Genomic DNA, 17,655 nt, shown 5'->3' with positions numbered 1-17,655 from the left:
CATCAGCATAAAATTGATGCAATTTCTCTCTCCATCTATGGAATCAATCTAACTCTGTATCAACATATCAAATAGAGTCTACATCGGTTTGCATTGAAGTTGCAAATTGTAGAAGATGAGGGGGGGTGATAGGCTCATTTCGGATTGCATTAATATTTTGTTGTATCATCTCAAGGTTTTCATTTATTCTTTCTCTCAATCGAACCTCATTTGATCTAGGGGGTGGAGGTGGAGGTGGAGGTGGAGGGGGTTGAGGTGGGGGATTTTCACCAAACAAATCATCTATTTCAAATACATCCATGACAAAGATAGCACCTGCATATATATAAATATACATGAATTATATACAACTCTATGAACAAGAATCTATTTACATTAAAAAATAAATCATTTAGAAGTAAAAACATACATATACTTATTGAACTCAACATGAAATATAATATACTTATTGGATTAAAACATACATGTACTTATTAAATCTAAAATTTGAGCATGAAACTTAATCAAAAAAAATCATTGAATCTTCATTTCTATTTTAAATTCAATAATAGATTCATTTCTTGTAAAATGCATCAACTATTTTTTTCATTTATTTTGGTTTTTATTTTTGTAAAAATTTACTAATATCTTGTAGGAATTTATGAGAGTGACTACACACAATTCCCAACACCTCCATCTTGTGTATTTAGCTCCACATTTATGTCACAAAGTTTTTCTATACATTTTATTTGTGTATATTCTACTCTTTTTTTGTACTTCTATTGCATGTTTGTTGCATTCAATTAAACTTGTTTAATTTAGTTTATTTCTTTCCATATATTCAATCAATCCCCAATCACACCCAACACAACACAAAATAGATAAAGATGTGGATCTGGACAACATGTCTCTCTCTCTCTTGTGTACTAAATTCAAGCCCATTCACACCACCTTGTAAATGATGTGTATGTGAAAAAGAGATTGATTTTAGGTTAATGTACATATTAGCTAGGATACCTTTTGTTGCATACCATTTTGGTGAACCAAACTAAGCTTGCACTTCAAATCATTCTAATTTTTATTATATATATTGTGGTGTTTTGTTAGATAGTTTAAAAATTGTGTGCTTTGGTTAAGTATCTTAATTTGTATTTGTTAAATCTAATATGTTTAATTTAGATTAAAAAAATTAAACTTATTTGAAATTTCATTTGCATGTCTGTCTTGTCACCACTTTCTTCCACTTGATTTCTTTTTAGGAGAACATGTGCGTTATAAAACTAACACTTTCTTATAAGTATCATGACCTAATTCTCATAATATAAATTATTACTAGAACAAGTTATCAACTAATGACCTCCCATGATTTGAGTAGCTCCAGTGTTTAGCCTAAATTTACTAATACCTAAATGGTTTAGGAATTTAAATAATTCAAGCTTCCTTTTAAATTAATCCTACCTTTCTAACTTCATTGTTCCCTAGATATGGACCACTTTTTGTTAAACATTCTTGAAGCTCGAATTCAAAAGATAGATAAGTAGTTTGCAAGTGTCCATTTTTTTTTATCTTACAACGGTAGATTGAGGGCTCCTCTTATACAGAATCTAATGATATTTTTATCCAATTACTCACATATTGTAGAGATTACACCTAGCCTAGTTAACATGGTGGATACAAATGTTATGTCATCAGCTAGTTACACAACACTTGTCAACAATGTGTCTCTTCAAAACCAAACAAGGACATACATGTATTCTTCTACTAAAAATCACAGTCATAATTAAGCTTTATTCTACAATTACAATCTAATTTTTACATGCCTATTTTTTCCTTTCTATCAATAATATATTTAGAGACAATAGGGAACCATTATGATTATCTTCATAAGTTTTTACTTCTTTAGGTTGTTAAGAAACAATGTTAGTAGGAGAAATGGCCAAGCTGATCCATGTGAATTTTCCACTATGTAACCAACTTAGAACTATTCTAGAATGATGTTGAGAAGAATGTGAATATTGGTAAGAGGACCCGGACCCACCATGAGCAATATGACTTAGGTACATTAATATACAAGACTTAGATACATTAAGTATAAATTTGGGACTAACCTCCTCTATGAAAAAAGAAAGGTTGAGATCCAAAAGACTTAAAATGAATCATGAATCTAATATATCAAGTTATTGAGTCATAGGGAATCGCCTAAAATGTTTCTTATGAGTTTCTACATGCACTAGCTAATTAATTTTAAATTTTTCCACATTTCTAGGTTATTTAGGAAGTTATTTGTATGTTTGCGTGGATTGTATTTGGATTGTGTAAATCCTAGTTTATAAACCCTAATTCATGCAAAACCTAATTTATAAAAAAAAACAAATAATACAAAAAATAGAATACCAAATACAAGAAAACGAAAAAATGTCAAGCAGGTGATCAATTGCGTACTTGGGATAGCAATGGGAGGTCGAAAATCAGTGCAAAAAATGGGGCCCCATTCTGGTTCTTCCTTTATCACTACAATTGTGAAGGAGGAAAAAGAAAATAGGGAGAAATAAAATGAGAAAAATGCTTTTAAGAAACAGGTCCTCGTTTTTAGAAATGGGGACCCATTATGTTTACATATCAGGGCCCCATTTTTTTCACCTCGGGGCCCTGAAGCAAAATAAGAACCTGTTTTGAATAAAATGGGGCCCCATTCCTAGCAGTGCATTTCCTAATGCATGCGCTTCCCCATAAGTGGGACTCATCTTCTTACACTTACCCATATCTTCATCTGTGAAGGGAAAAACTAAGTTGGGAACCTACCCACAATATGATAATACTTTGCAGTAGTATGTGTAAATATTACAATGGGGAATGCACATGCATTGAGGCACACTGCTTAGAGCTCAGTGCTCAAAAACAACAAAGGACTACAACCCTAGGAAGGCTCATTGCCTTACAAAGATCGGACACCAATCCAGTTTACATGAACTGGAAGAGTAGCATCTTCAAATGCCTCATCACAGTTTCGGTTAAGCATACATACTCAAACTCTGCTATTCACACTTCTACACACTCTTTCGCACTTCTTCACTTTTCTCCTCTGCTACTGAAAGATCAAAACAATATTCACATAGGTAGACAAATCTCTCAAAAGAATAATACATGTATTTATACAATTCATCAACCTATATTTCAAGGCTGGCTCAACACATAAGACCTAATTACAAAATTACATCACACAATACATAAATCAATATGTGGACCAATACAATTTTGGAAAGGACATAGCATGGACCCAAATAAAATCCTTAAACATGCAACACCATTGAATATCTCGCTAAGATCATCCACAACATGTAATAACCATCGGGTCGACCAAAAAGTTGTATAACACAAAGAATACCACCGGACTAATAAAATCTTCAATAACATGCACAATGATTAATGCGAACCAGAAATACGCATATCACATGATCTTGAAACACCAAAAAGCAACATGAATTCCTCTGCAACAACCGCAACAACTTGGATTACTAGAATCATCAGCATTGCCCTTCCGGAGCACAAGAACACCAATACAACTTACTAACAAACTAAAAGATGCGCTTGTGAAGTTTCAAATCATGAACCACTTGAACTGAGAACACACATGAACATCCCAAACACTCTCCAAAATCCACACAACATAAATAATCAATTCCAATGCAATACAAACCAGAAATAACAACTCTGTAATATAGAACCAACAAAAAAACCAACCACCACACCGAATCACACAACTTGATCAAATCACCTTCTGGAACACTGAAATTCATGTTGAATCAACTGAAGATACCAATCTCTGAATCCTTAAATTGGCATTATCATATTTGCAAGAAATCAACCAAACCAACTCTCTACAACACAGAAACATAGGAATATGTTGACATCAATGACAACAACACATTCCAACAACTCTTATATCCAACAGTAAGTGGTGCTGTTGATTTAGGGATTTCTACCTATGGAGCATATTTCTTTTGAGGCTCTTGGTTTTTTAGTGAATTTGGGTTCTATTTAGTAATTTCAAGTTTTGGTATCCCTTTATTTTGTAACTCCCCCCCATCAACATTTTTTGGATTCTTATCTTTTATGAACATGCTAGTTGGCTTACCATGGTTCGGATTGATCATCCTATTTCTTAGGTTGTAATTTCTTTTAGCCTGCTCCATAATAGCAATAGTGAGGGCTTTAATTTCTTCTTCAAAATGTCTCCTTAATGATATCATATCATTTTGTCCCCAAGCCTTTCTATCAGTATAATCATCACTGTCTAAAAATACCTCTTGGTGGTGCCACTACTTACTTTGGCTTTGGTAAGAAACATCATATTCATATCCATCATCATCAAATGATTCATATTCTCCTATTGCAGATAACATATTTATGGTTCATGTAGAGTCTCTCCCCGATCAAGCTCTGGTTAACCTAGTTTGACCATGGTTGACCTTATTAATAGTTTGCATGGATGATTGGTACACTATGTAAAGGTGCTATGATTCAATAGGATGAGCTATGTTAGATGAAAGAATTAGTGAGAAAAGTAATTGAACCATTTTATGGAATCATTTACCTTACAGTGCACATTTTGATGCGTTATGGATTTAGATTCTATATGATCCAGTGATTGGATAACATTGATATGATGTATGTCATTTATTTCTGAATTTGTAGTTCATTATGATGTTAGAACACATGAACGCATGCCTTACGAAGAATTGATTTTCATGATGATTACAATAATGCCATTGAGTAAATTACTTCATGTGGATTCTATTGGATAATTGATAATTTGATTGTTATGATGTAAGTTGTATGCAAGTGTCTAATTTGTACTCTTTTCATATATTAATAATTACATGTGATTATTTGAGATTACTAATGTGCAAGTGAGATGTGCAGGAAAACTAATCTATGTGACCATGGAAACTATTCAGAGAATCTAGCTAAACCTATGTGCATTTGTGAAGCCAAGGGTTGTCTATTTGGAGAGACATCACCTCATATGTAATGTATTTATATTTCTAAATGTGAATGCTTTAATGTGTATTTAAATTGTATTTGTTAATTTTGTTAATTCCAAAAAGGGACATGCCATACGTATAATAGTATTGTGTATTTTTATGGTGTCACTTGACACTTGTGTTGTGAAGTGAGTTGGCAATGACATATCCTTTGGAGGGAATTTGTATAACCAATGCATTATTTAAAATATCTTAATGTGGTCCCAATATAGTCTTGGTTAGAGAGCTAGTAGAATGGTCAACTCAAGTTTGACCCGTCAACAAACTTTAGGTGAGATTATAGAGGGTAAAACTAACTCCTAAGGTTAGGTTTAGGACATTTTTGAAGGCCCATATGTTATACCTATGGGTAAAGGTCAATTTTAACCATGTGACTGTCAAGTCACCTCAAAAGTGAGTTTTCCAAGATGGATGAAAATTCAACTTTTGAGGATTTCTCCTTGGTTAGACAACCTTCCATTTGAGTGATAGTTGCTCTTCCCCACTTTCTCTTACCTTTTTCAATTTTTATTTTTAGAAACCATGTAAGAGGTTGGGAAGACCAACCTATGAGATCTCATATCCTTTTCAAGGAAGTTGGAAAGTGTGAGAGGAGCCTACTTAGGGAAGGGATTCAAACTTAGGATTTTGATCACCCACTCTCCATCTTGGAGACTTAGAGTTGTTGAAAATTTGGATTTAGAAGTTACATTTTAGTGAGGAATCTGTAGAGTATGATTGTAGAAGAGAGGAACTGAAAATGATTTGCCTTAGCAAGGAGTGTTGTTATCAGATCAGAGTTTTACCTGTTGTCTTCTAACCATTTCAATAGAAGTTAAATCCCTTGACTGGGTAGCTTTAACAGGCTTTGTTGTAAATCCTCTAACTAGGTGGCTCAAGTTCATTGAGCTATATAAATCCTCTAGCGAGGTAACTCTTGACAGGGTTTCAACCTTTAACAAGGTATATAGCCATCCCTTAACTGGGTGATCCCTAATAGGATCGGTTCCTAACAGAACCTTTATTGTAAAGTATTTAACCAAACTAGGCTCCGAACAAAGCAGACTTCAAAAGAGTTCACAAACAATCTTGTGGGTATTCATCCCTACCGTGGTTTTTCCCATTTGGGTTTCCACATGAAAAATTTATGTGTTATGGGTGGTGATTTTTTCATGTGATGATTGAGTGGTTTTTGATTAAGTTAGATATGCATGAATTGTCTAATGGTTGTGGTTTTTATTGGTACAATTCATGCATGATTAAACTAGTGAAGTAGCTATCAAGATTTGAGATCTGTTGAATATTGTCTGAAGTATTTTTGTTTAACTGGTATTGCTATGGTTAAGTACAGTGGTGAAGACAATCGGTTATCCATGTTTTGATTTGTCAAAGTTTTAGAGTAAGTTTTTGTGTGTATTGATTCACCCCCTCCCTCAGTACTAGTTAGGACCTTAGTAGTTCATCATTATGATCCTTGTGTGAATCACGCAGAAATTATTTGAAGGTTGAAGGAAGGTTATGAAGGTGTTATGACACTCATGTTCAGAGCTTAACCATTATTGAACCTAGAATTGGAGATTCTATTTTGAGTAGTACATTATCATTGGATTTAACCATCCAATTGTGTAGTCAGTGTGACTCCTATTTTGTGATTGAGCAGTGAGCTCTAGGCAGTTGGCCTTTCTGCATGTGCAGACCCCATTTGTATATACATACTATTTTCAGTAGTATCATCTGATTGTGGGTAAGGTTTCCCACCATGGTTTTTGCCTTAGCATGTTTCCACATCCAAATCTATGTGTTATGTGTTGTGGATGTTGTTTCTATTCCTATTTCATACATTAAGTTAAACTGATACTGCTATAATTGTTAATATGTTTTACCGCCACTTAAGTTTGGTTTACCGACATTCAGTTTAAATTAGAATAACTTGCATTTGGATTACAATTTATTGAAAATTGGCTCAGAACTGATTCACCCCTCCTCACAGTTGTCATTCCTAGGACCTAACAATTGGTATCAGAGCTTAGTCCTGTTTTTGCAGAAGTCTAACAACTTGAGGATATCCTATGGAAACAAATATTTCTAAGAAGGACAGTTCAAAGCTTGATGGAACTAACTATGGCATATGGAAGATCATAATGGAAACACATCTAAACTACATTGGAAGAGATATATGGGATGTTCCTAAGAATGGCTATGTTGCTCCTATTCTAAATCAACCTCATCCGCCAACATTGGCTAAGGACATGGACAATGATTGCAAAGCAAGAGAAGCACTTGTGAGCACATTATCATATCAGCAAATCATGGGATTATCAGACAAATCTATTGCTAAAGCTATTTGGGATAAGCTAGAGACACTGAATGAAGGAGATACCACTGTCAAGATTGCAAAATTAGAATGTTACCGGGTCAGGTATGAAAATTTAAAAATAGAATAAGATGAAATAATTTCTGCATTTATGGAAAGAGTTAATGAAATTGTTTTAGGAATACAATGTTGTGGAGGATCCTAAAGTGAAGATGAAATTGTGTCTAAAGTTTTAAGAGCATTGTCACTGGCTTACAAAATGAAAGTGACTGCTATTAATGAAATGAGAACAATGCCTAATATTTCAGTTTCTAGAGATACTTTAGTTGGAAAACTTTCAGCATTTGAGCTTGAGAAATTTGGTCCTATTGCTATTGTAAAGACTGATTTATCTTTCAAAGAATCATCATCATCATCATCATCATTGTCATCTGACAAAACTGATTGGAAAGCACTTTATGCAAAATAACTTGAAGATATGATGAAAGAAAATGAAGAACTTGATGAACTTGAAGCACTATTTGCAAGGAAAATACCTAAAGGTCCAGCAGGAAGTAAGTATGAAGGTAAAACACCTTTCAAATATTTTAATTGCAATAAAGTTGGTCATATGGCATCTAGATGTCTTGATAGACATTGAAGGTTAAGGGAGGAAGCAAAAAATTCATATAAACCTAACCCCGAATATCAAAAATATAGATTTAAGAAAAATAGAGATTTCATGTTACTATCCAAATGAAGGTGTTAGAGATGACTCAGATGAAGATCCAACAGATAACGGATGGGCTTTTGTTGCAATAAAGGAAGATCAACCAACACCTATTGTCAAACCGATAGAGTAGGCATTGGCAGAAAAAATTAAAGAAAATGATGAATCGATTATAGATAGTGGATGCTCGCATCATATGACTGGTGATAAAAGAAAATTCTTATCTTTTCAAGAAATTCATGGAGGTCTAGTAGGGTTTGGAGATGATAAATCTTGTAAGCATAATACTTGGATGGTAAGCATAATACTGACAATGTTTATTATATAGAAGGTTTAAAGCATAATCTTTTGAGTGTTCTGATTGATTGAAAAACAAGTTTTAAGGACCCGAAACCATTACATCATAGAAAGGAAGAGAGTAGCAAAAAGATTAAATATCTGCATACATAATGACTGGCCAAAAGACCAGCGAACAGAAAGAATAGCAAAACAACAAAGCACAACAAAGAGACCAAGGAGACACTACATAGCAATTTTCTTTAGCAGATCCTCTGCCTTTATCACCAACTCATCATAGGTCGCCCTGACTGCTTTTAGTTCCTCCAGATCCTTATTCACTTTCTTTTCCTTCCTCTTACCTCTGGTGTGGGTTCTGGGACCTTGAGCTTCCCCTGTTCCTTTAGTGTCCAGGTCAATTTCTTGGATTTCCTTGTCGTCATCAAGCTTGTTGATGAGGGTATGAGTATTATTGGCCAAGATTTTTAGAATGCTAAGGCTCTGCTCTGCAATATTCTTAAGGAACTCCTCCATTTTTTCCACTTTGATGACTGTGTCCGAGAGTGTTTTTTCACTAGTTTCCGCAAGGGTTTTTCTGTCCAGCATCTCCTTTTCAATCTTCTCAAACCTGGGGTTAAAAGCATCTCTGATGTCTTCTGCTTTAGCAATAGTGTTTTTCAGATCCTCGATATAATTGGCCATTGTATTCCCCTCTCCAATGTTAATGGTCTCCAGAATCAGGACTCTGTTGCAAAGTTTTTTATAGTCATCCGCAACTTTCTTATACCCATCAATAAGTCATTCAGTAGTTTTCATAAAACCATTCAAGGCCTTGGGAGGAGGGCCAGGAGAGGGAGTCACTTTTCTAGGGGTTACCTGTTCATTTTGAGGAATATGGAGGGCAGAAATAGTGTCGGTGGCCCTGAGAGTCTCCTCCATTGTCTCCTTGTCCAGGCTGTGCTCGGCTTCCAGGGTCCTAGTTTGCTTGTCATCTTCCGGTTCCTTGCCAGTCTCCTCTATTTTCTTATACTTTTTCTGGGTTTGGGCTTGGTTTTTACTTTTCTTCTTCAGCAACCCCTTAGGGTTCTTCTTCTCCTCAGAAAAATCAGAGTCCTCTTCTTCTGAAGAGATACTAATCAAGGGTTTGCTTTGAAGTTTTTTGCTCTTAGAAGAAGAGGGTCTTGATTTCCTCTTCTTCCTACTCTCATACTCTAAATCATCAGAGCTATCCTCATTATCAGTCAAGGAGTCATTGTCTGATTCCTCCTCCTCCGAAAAAGTAGAATTAGACATATTTTCCTCAGAGTCCACAGAGAGCTGCATCCGGTTGATTTGACTGGCCTTTAAATGGTCATAAATGAGGACCATAAGACCTTGGTGCATTGCGGTATCACCCAGAGGATTTTCTTTGTAGGCTTTTAGGGAGGCATTCATTGAGCAGAGCAATAAGTAAGGAAAATTCACCTTATCATTATGCCTAAAATGGTTTAACAAAACAAAATGATACCCATAGACTTTCGTAAACCTACCATCTAGAGTTATATACCGCATTAAAACAAAGAGAATTTCCTGCTAGGGTTTTGCAAAAGCCCTAGGTGGGTAATAGGTTTTTCTCAACTTTACCAGTCTTTTTTTCTCTTTCTCTGTAACCAGGTACCTTTCAATGGCTTCCCTGCTGACCTTCTTGTCTCTGTAGAAGTTGTAGCCCTCCCTGTTGAGACTCATAGCTTTAGCTATTAAATCTTCATCAATTTCCACCATTTGGTCACCCATTTTTAGCATGCCCTTCTTCCAATTTTTGCAGAAGAGGCTAGTTACCATTCCATCATGGCCATGGAGTCTCTCTATGAAGCTTGAAAGACCACCCTTCTGCAAAATTCCCCACACCTCTTCTTTCTGTTTCCACTCCTTGCAACTACTTGGCTCATATCGTCTCCTATTTTGAAATTTACAGAACTGGTAAAACAGAGAGCTTTTTGGAGCTAAAACAAATACCCAGAAAGCGTGTGTGGCCTTAATGATCTGATAGGTTATAAAACAAGTTTTGTTGGCATTGATGTTATAGTGAGTGATTTTCTCATTATAGAAGTTACTCGAAGTGCTTACATCAGTACTTTTCATAATTACCCTGTTAATCAAGAGTCTTTGGGGTACTTCGATATCTTTCATCAATTATGATTTGTCTGATATCTTCGGTGAGACCGCTCTCACCCATCCATGTGGTAATAGTCTCATTCTTAACTGCCACATTTGCAGCCCAGTCAGCAGAACAGTTGGCCTCCCAATAGATATGGGATATATGGCATTTTTTAAAGGTTCTAATGATGTCAATAGCAGAAATAATTATATTGTGAATCAACCATGAGGGCTTTGAAGTACCATTGAGGCACTTTATTATATTATTAGAGTCCCCTTCTATCCAAAGATAGGGGCAATTCCATTTTTTGGCTAGGATAATGCCTTGAAGGGCTGCCATAGCTTCCGCTTTATGATTGGTTTGAGTACCAATAGGTACAGCAAACATACCTTTGCAAATGCCTCTATGATCTCTGAGAATAGCTCCACAGCCTGAAGGACCTGGGTTACCTTTGGTTGCACCATCGAAATTGATTTTGAGCTAGCCATAAGGAGGGGTTTGCCATTTAGCTTCAAGCCTTTTATTGTAGCTAAGATTAGGACCATCAGTGATCTTCATATTCCATGCTCTTAAGATATTTGACTCCAGGGAGTTATTTGAGTAACAAGAAACCTCCATGATTCCCGTATTTTCGTAGATAGCCCTTTAAATTTTCTGAAAAATAGTGTCTTGATTTAGGGACACATCCCTGAATATTTGGTTGTTTCTTTCTTTCCAAAGACCCCACAAAATGTGAGGAAGAGAGAGCTGCCACATACATCTTAGAAAAGAGTTAGTCCATTGAATTTGCTAGGAGGAGAACAAATCTCTGATGTTACTAGGAAACACCCAAGCTAAACTAAAGCTCTTGAGGAAACTTTCCCAAACAGAGGCTGAGAAGGAACAGTGGAGGGCAAGATGGTCCATTGACTCTTCCTCTTGAAAGCACAACACACACCTATTTGGAAGGGCAAAACCTCTGCATTTTAGGTTGTCAATAGTAAGGATCTTATTTTGGAGGATAGTCCAGAAGAAAAAATTAATTTTGGGAGTGAGACCATTTAGCCAAGCTTTAGACTAGAAAGGATTTATAGGAGAGGGGGGGATAGGATACAATACATCAAAGACACAGTTAAAATGCCTTTGGGATCATGTTTCCAAATCAGGGAGTCCTCTTCCTTATTCAGCCAAATAGCAGACAATTGGGTTTTGAGCTTAGAGAGGCTAGGGTGAATACTATCAATGTTCTGCCAATTGTTCCCATCCCAGTAATCTACCACTAAGGAACCAAAAGAGCCAATACAAGAAGGGGCATGGGAGGCCCACTCATGGGAATCCAAAAGGGGTTTATCAAAAAGCCAGGGATCCTCCCATAATCTAACTTTTCTGCCATTTCCAAGTTTCCATATCACTCCTTTAGCAATTATATCTTTACATTTAGAAACATGGTTCCAAATATGGGATCCATTTATACTGAAATCCGAATTAAGAAAAGAAGAGAGAGAAGAAGATAGAAGAGAATACTTACTTCTCCAAATTTTGCACCATTGAGAATCAGAATGAAACCATCTCCAAGCTTGTTTGGACAAGAGAGCTTCATTTAAAGTACGAATCCTCCTGAGCCCTAGACCACCTTTTCTTTTCGGCCTATAGACCTAATCCCATGCCACCAAGGACATTCTTTGCTTTTCCTCAACCCCAGACCATAGGAATCTTCTTTGAATTTTCTCAATAGCTTCAGCATACTTGACTGGAATTCTGAATAGGCTAAGAGCATAAATAGGGATACTTTGAAGAGTAGCCTTAAGGAGAAGGATCTTACCAGCTTGACTTAAAAGGGCCCCTTTCCAACCTACAAGTTTTTTGTGAAATTTGTCAACTAGAGAACTCCAAAAGGAGTCGGGAGGGGCAATCCCCATGGGGAGTCCAAGGTAGGTAGCAGGAAGGTCAACAATCTTACACTCCAGAATTTTGCTGATCCTCTGTTGTCTTCTCTTAGGAGTATTAATGAAAAAGACATCACTTTTGGCCCAGTTAATAAGCTTCCCCGTTGTAGAGGAAAATTTGCACAAGGTACTCTTCAGTACTTTAGCTTCTGAGATACTTGATTCCCCCATAATTATTGTATCATCAACAAATTGCTGGTGTGAACAAATAAGGTCAGCAGGAGAAGGTTGGAGGCCCTTAAAGGATCCTTGCTGCACCAAATTTTCCATGGTCCAACCAAAGCATTCTGCCAAAATAATGAAAAGGATGGGGGAGATAGGATCTCCTTGCCTAAGACCTCTCGAGGCTTGGAAAAAAGTTGAAGGAGAACCATTGACAAGAACAACAAAGGACGTAGATGTAGTTAGTTGGGAGAAAAGATCCACAACTCTAGGGGCAAACCCAAAAGAAGTGAGAACTTTCTGAAGAAGAGACCAGTCAACCCTGTCATAGGCTTTGGAGAGGTCAAGCTTAAGGATGAGACCCTGCTTCTTCACTCTAACAAGAGAGTGAATGTTCCCATGAACTGTAATAATGGAATCGAGAATTTGTCTTCCAGGAACAAACCCATTTTGTTGGTGTTTAATTAAGGCAAGGAGGATCAACAAAAGTCTAGAAGTCAGGACCTTAGATATGATCTTGTAAAAGGAGTTGCAGAGGCTAATAGGTTTGAACTTGTCCAAAGAGTCAACACCTTGAATCTTGGGGATGAGAGCAATAAAAGTACCATTGATTTCTTTCAAGAGTTTTCTAGCCCCAGAGAATTCCTTAACCCCATTGGCTACATCAATCCCAATTATGTCCCAAAACTCTTGAAAAAAGAACATTGGAAAACCATCAGGTCCAGGTGCTTTGTTTCCATCAAAGGAGAAAACAACATTTTTAATTTCTAAGATAGAGGGAATGGAAGAGAGGAAGGCATTATTTTGGGCATCAATGAGACAAGGGATGTTCTGAAGAAAAGAGGATTGAGCTTCAACATCCAGACTGTGATCCCTCTATAGAAGGTTCGAGAAATACCTCTTAGCTTCATTCCTTATTTCATCCTCCTTGACCATCTCCCCACTTTCCACAACTAACTTGTTCATCCTGTTGGCTGCTTTATGCTTGATAGTCGACATATGGAAGAATCTTGTATTCTTGTCCACTTCCTTGAGCCAAATGCATCCCAATCTCTGCTTCCAGAACATTTCCTCTTTAGCAATAATGTCATGGTATTTCTTAAGGATCTCATTTTCATCAGCAATAGACACAGTACTGAAACCATCCTTCTGGATCTGGTCCTGTATTTCTTTAAGGTTTTCCTAAATTTTACTCTTAGCCTCAAATATATTCCCAAAGTTGTTCTTATTCTAGAGTCAAATGTTGTCCTTCACACTTTTGAGCTTCTTCACAACTTTGAACATAGTCGTTCCCTCGAATTGGATACTCCACCATTTCTGAATATTTTTTTTAATGTCGGGGTGAAGGGTCCACATTTTTTCAAATCTAAAGGGATAGTTTCTCCTTCTATTGATCAGATCAGCATTGAAGGTGATTGGAAAATGATCGGAACCAACCTGAATATGTGCAGACAAAGAACAGAAGTACTGACTATACCAGTCATCAGAAATGAGAGTTCGGTCAAGACGCACTTGAATAAGGTCATTACCATTTCGCCTATTTGTCCAAGTGAAATTGCAACCCTGTATCTCCAAGTCATTAAGAGCTTAGGAGTTAATAAAATCCATGAGGGCCATCCTACTTTCCAGCTGAGGAGGATTGCCTCCAAATTTTTCCTCCTCTTTCAAAGGCATATTAAAATCCCCCATAACCATCCAACTGAGATTTTTGAAGCTGTCCCTAGCCTGTCTGATCTTTTTCCAAAAAGAGTTTCTAGCCTTTAAGGTATTAGGAGCATAAATGTTTGTGAGAACCCATGAAGAACCATCTTTAAGATGCTCAAATTTGATACAAGAAAAATTACTTTCCTGAATAATGACCTGGCCTTTAATAGTGTTAAGATTCCAGATGGTAGCAATGCCTCCTAAAGCACCCTCAGAACTACCCCCACTAACATTACCATTTTTGAAGAACTTCAGAGATTCAACTTTTTCTCTACTCATTTTGGTTTCTTGAATAAGAAAAATGTCAGAATTGCTATCTCTTATCATATTCCTAATAATATCATGTTTATGGGGATTGTTTAGTTCCCTTATGTTCCAAGAAATTATCTTCATAGCTACGTACCAATTCCCAACTCCTTGAGATTTTTTTGAGTTCCATCTACTATGTTCTTGCTGGCCTCCATGTCTCTAACTTTGTGGTTAGAGGGTCATCCTGGGGAAGAGGAGATGTATCCCACATCAACTTGAGCTATTCTACTGGATTTCCTTATCAGAGATGTTGAGGGAGTTGCTGCTTTCTTGTTCTTGTGTTTAGGTTGCTTCCATTCCATTTCTGTCACAGGAGCCGCTTTCGGATTGATGAGGATTTTGGAAATTTCTTCTTCATTACCCCATTTAGGAGCTCTGGAATCAGTTGAAACATTGTTTGTTGTTCTTGAATTCTGATCCGAATCTGAAAGATTCATACCCAAAATTGCACAATTTTGGGCTTCTTGAATTTCAAAACTAGGTATGGCTACAGAAGAGTCAGTTCTTTCAACTTGGGGATTAGGGATCTCTCCTTCCTCAGGTTGGTAATCTCTTTCTTCCACTGCCTTGTTTTCATATGTGTCATCAACCACTTCAGCTATCTCATTTGGAGGATCATTCTGATCGTTCATTTCCTTTTTTTGAGTGTTGGTCAGTTAGTGGAAAAAGGATTTTAGTTACAATTCAAGAATGGGAAATGCAAAATCATTAATAGAACTAGATTGGAGATTGCAACTGGTAATCAGACTAAAGGTAATATCTTTCACTTGAATACCAGTGATAAGACATGTTTAATTGCACATATTGATGAAAGTTGGTTATGACATAAAAGACTCTGTCATGTGAATTTTGATTGCATTGTAAAGATCAGTTCAACTAAGGTAGAAAGGGATTTACCTAAGATTGTGAAACCTCATAATCCGGTATGTAAGGAATGTCAAATGGGAAAGCAAGTTAGAACAACATTTAAGAGCATTACTGACAAGTCCAATAATATTATTGATTTAATTCATACTGATTTATGTGGTCCAACAAGAACAAGAGGTCTACAAGGAGATAGATACTTTATGATAATAATTGATGATTATTCTAGAATGAGTCGGGTTACTTTTCTCAAAGAAAAATCAAAAGATTTTGGAAGATTCAAGATATTCGAGGAAATGGTAGAGAATGAAACCGACAAGAAAATCAAATGTTTGAGATCAGATCAAGGAGGAGAATTTACATCTAGAGAATTTAATGCATTATGTGAAGTGAATGGAATCAAAAGACAACTATTAGCACCCCGAACACCCCAGCAAAATGGAGTTGTGGAAAGGAAGAACAAAACTATTCTGGATGCAGCAAGAACAATGTTAATGGAAGCAAATCTATCTCATGTGTACTGGAGAGAAGCAGTAAATACATCGGTTTATATTTTCAACAAAGTTCACATCAAAAATAAAACCAGTAAGACCCCTTATGAATTATGGTTTGGTCATATTCCTACTCTTAAGTACATCAGAATATTTGGAAGCAAATGTTATATTAGAAGAGATGAGTATATTGGCAAGTTTGATCCTAGAAGTGATGAAGAAATATTTCTTGGTTATTCATCTAAAAGAAAGGCATATAGATGTTATAATAAAAGGTTACAGAAAATTATTCAGAGTACTAATGTGAAGATAGATGAACACTTTAGAGGAGATTCAAGATCTGTAGAACTGACAATTGAAATGATTATAGGTGAACCGACATAGACTGCACTGGTACAGATTGAAGACCCAGTCATACCGACATCATCAAAAAACTCAATAGTGGCTGAAGAACAACAACCTGTAAATGTTAATCAGAACAAACCCAGGTATGCAAGATTGAATCATTCAGAGTAAAATAATTGGAAACAAGAATCAAGGTGTTATGACTAGAGGAAGACTAGCAAATGAAGAGGAATGTTTAATTTCTCAAGTTGAACCAGCATTTGTTATTGAAGCATGTAAGGATGAACATTGGATAAAAGAAATGGAAGATGAATTAGAGCAAATTGAAAAGAACAACACTTGGACATTGGTTCCCCAGCCTAAAGACAAAAATGTAATTGGAACTAAATGGGTATATAGGAATAAAATTAATGAAGATGGAGAAGTAATCAGAAACAAAGCAAGATTAGTTTGTAAAGGTTATTCACAGAAAGAAGGAATTGATTATAATGAAACCTTTACATTGGCAGCCAAAATTGAGTCAGTTAGACTATTTCCTGCATTTGCAGCCTATAAGAACTATAAATTTTATCAAATGGATGTAAAATGTGCATTTTTGAATGGAGATCTTGAGTAGGAAGTTTACATTGAACAACTTGATGGATTTTCTTTGACAGATAATAAGGATATGGTTTGCAGGTTAAGGAAAGCTTTATATGGATTAAAGCAAGCTCCCAAAGCTTGGTATGCTAGATTGGATAAAAATGTTTTGAAGCTTGGTTACACAAAAGGTAATGATGACAACAATTTATATTACAAAGTTACCAATGGTGATATTTTGGTTATTGAATTCTTTGTAGATAATATCATTTTTGGAGGTGAAGATGGATTATGTAAGGACTGTGCTAATCAGATGCAAAAAGAATTTGAAATGTCTATGATTGGACAAATAAAAAAATTTCTAGGTTTGCAGATTTCACAAATAGATAAAGGTATATTCATATGTCAAACAAAGTACTTGAAGGAACTTTTGAAGAAATTTGGTATGGAGAATTCCAAACCGGTAAGTACTCCTATGACTACAACTGACAAATTGGCATTGAAGGATGATTCAACTCATATTTATCCAACAAGGTACAAATCTATGATTGGAGGTTTACTATATTTGACACAAACAAGACCTAATATAATGAATGCAGTATATATTGTTTCAAGATTTCAAATAAATCCTAAACAAAATCATGAATCAACAGTTAAAAGGATTTTCTGGTACCTACAAGGCACAACAAATCTTGGTTTATGGTATCCTAAAGATGAAAAATTTGATTTATGTGCATACACTGATGCAAATTGGGCAGGAGATATAGATGACAGAAAGAGTACCACTAGTGGTGCATTCTTTCTTGGTAGCAAATTGATTTCATAGATCAGCAAGAA

The sequence above is a fragment of the Cryptomeria japonica genome, chromosome 2 (genome assembly GCF_030272615.1).
Source record: "Cryptomeria japonica chromosome 2, Sugi_1.0, whole genome shotgun sequence".
Taxonomy (NCBI): domain Eukaryota; kingdom Viridiplantae; phylum Streptophyta; class Pinopsida; order Cupressales; family Cupressaceae; genus Cryptomeria; species Cryptomeria japonica.
This window is presented reverse-complemented; position numbering follows the sequence as displayed.